This window comes from Myotis davidii, unplaced genomic scaffold, assembly GCF_000327345.1.
Source record: "Myotis davidii unplaced genomic scaffold, ASM32734v1 scaffold1421, whole genome shotgun sequence".
Lineage (NCBI taxonomy): Eukaryota > Metazoa > Chordata > Mammalia > Chiroptera > Vespertilionidae > Myotis > Myotis davidii.
In genome coordinates, this window is record NW_006291550.1 from 296,748 (window position 1) to 299,437 (window position 2,690).

Here is a 2,690-nt window from a genome sequence, read left to right on the forward strand (position 1 = left end):
TTGCCTATTTGGGGTCTTTTGTGGTTCCATCCAAATTTTAGGATATTTTTCTATTTCTGTGAAAAATGCCATTGGAGTTTTGATAGGAATTGTGTTAAATCTATACATAGTTTTGTGTATCATGGACTTTTTAACAATATTAACTCTTACAATTCGTGAACATGGGATATATTTCCATTTGTTTGTATCTTCTTTGACTTCTTTTACAAAATCTTGTTTTCATTGTACAGATCTTTTACTACCTTGGATAAATTTATTCTTAAGTATTTTATTGGTTTTGATGCTAATGTGAATGGATAGTGTATTTTTTAAATTTTTAGATGTTAGTGTATAGAAAAGCAACTTATTTCTTGTTAGTGTATAAAAAAGCAACTTATTTTTCTGTATTAATTTTATATCCTGCAATGTTACTGAATGTATTGATTAGATCCAGCAGTTTTTTTGCTTGAGTCTTTGGGATTTTCAATAAATAAGATCATATCATCAGCAAATAGTGATAATTATAACTAAGCTTTTACTATTATACTTTGGTTCTTAAAATTCAAAACTGTCTTTTGTATTCCAGAAGATGGTGCTATAGCTCCAGTTTGTGGTTTCTCCTTTTCCACTGACTATGGCCTAATTCCCGAGCACACTCTCTACCAGAGCTCACTCTTAGGGAAGCACTCAGGAACACACCCACAGAGCCAGCAACAGAGTGGGGGGAGGAGTGTGGTTAGCACTTGGGACTTTTGGGGTGCCTGCCCGAGCCCTTTCACAACCAGTTCTCAGTTTGCTATAGCCTCTCGGTCTCATGGATGCAAGCCCCACTGGCCTTCAGCTGCAGCTCCTAAAAGTCAGGGTGCCACCTTCAAGCCCTCCACTCCTCAGGGAAATCTCAGAATTGCAAGTTTCCTCTGATTGTGAGTCACTGCCCAAGGGGTGGGGGTGATGGCGGGGTTGTGTCAGCCTCTCCTCCCCATTGCAGGGTGGGCCTTTTTCCCCATTCCCCAATGTAGAGTTGCTCAGTTAGTTTTTGGATTTCTCTCACAGGGCTCTGTTCCATATGCAGCTGTAGATGTGTGTGTCTGTGCCATGGAGCAAATTCAGGATCCTCATACATTGCCATCTCAACCCTTCATTTTTCCCCCCTTTTGCTTCAATGATTGGAAATTTTCAAGTGATCTATCTTCAGGCTCACAGGTTCTTTTCTGATTGGTAAAGTCTGATGTTGAAATTTTCTATTGACTTTTCAGTTCAGTTATGACATTCTTCAGCTCCAAAATTGGTATTTGGTTCTTTATGCTCTCTGTTTTCTGCTGAACATCTCATGTTGTCTTTGGATTGTTTTTCTGATATCATTCCATTGTTTACCGTGCTCCCTTGTAGCTCACTGAGCATCTTTAGAACAATTACTTTGGATTCTTTGTTGGGTATTCCTGGGTCTCTGTTTCTTTGGGGCCAGTAACTGGAGGTGGAGCCTGTTGCCCTGGTTCTTTGTGATCATGGTAACTGCATCGAGGGTGCCCATTTGAAGAAGCAGCTGCCTCTCCCAGAGGTTTGGACTCCCTTTGGTAAGGGAAGACCTTCCCCCGGCCTAGGGAGCGCTAGAGCATGCTGTGACCCGGGGCCTCATGGTGCAGGGCACCAAGTGTAAGGGTGAGTGGCAGCATGGGGCCAGTGGAACGGATGTCTCTCTCCTAGCCTGCTGGGGCCCACAGCATCAACGACTGCATGGTTTGGTGAACAGGATGCGTATCCACAGCAGATTCAAGGGCCACTGAGTTCTCAGTGGTGCCTCCAGGTCCAGCAGCTAGGGACCTGGGTCAGCAGCAGGGAAGGCCGGAGCTGGTGCTGTGCGCACACCCCTTTGCTGCAGGTACCTGTGTGGTGGGGGGGCCAGTCGCAGATGTGCACATATGGTTGGGGCCTGGGCAGGCAGCAAAGGCCAGGGCCACCTGCAGGCACCCTGGCAGCTGCAGGGCCCCTAGCTCAGTGGGTACTGGCTTGGCTGCCGGGTCTCACCACAGGCGCGTGGCAGCTGTGGAGGTCAGGTAGAGGGGTCAGGTCAGAGCTTTGCAGCTACACAGCTGGAGGGGCTAGCTGCGGGTGAGGCAGTGGTGCAAGCCAGTGACAGGAGATAGGGCCTAACCTAGGCCCCAAAGGAGCTGGCTATAGGTGTGCCATCCGGGGCTGCACAGTCTTCCCTGGGGCACACACACTGCAGGGAGGCTGGTGATGGGAAACGGGCTGGTGCAGCTGGAGGGGCTAGCCCTGAGTGCTGGGAATCTGGCTGCTGCCCTGTACAGAGGCTTGGACTGGCTGCCAGCATGGTTCCTGGGCTCCAGCACGGGCTTGGCATGGGGTGGAGTGGAGAGGGATTCTGGGGGCGGCATCAGCAGATGTGGGGCAAAAGCTGATGAAATCTACGGGAGGCCCAGGGCAGCTGTGCCATCCATTCCTTTGGTGGTGAAATCTGCCAGGTTTGTTTGCAGAACAGACCACTGGGAGCCACGGCCACTCCTGCCGCGTGGCTGCTGCTGGCAGCCCCTGCTTTTCTTCCGTGTTCCTGGCCCCCTGTGTGCGTCTCAGCCGTGCCAGTCGGAGGGGGTGAAAGTGAGGTGGGACCATCACGCGGTGCCCTGAAAGGCTAGGACGCTGGTGCTCACCCCACTCTTCCTTCTGAGTGAGGGGAACTCTTTCTGGCCGGG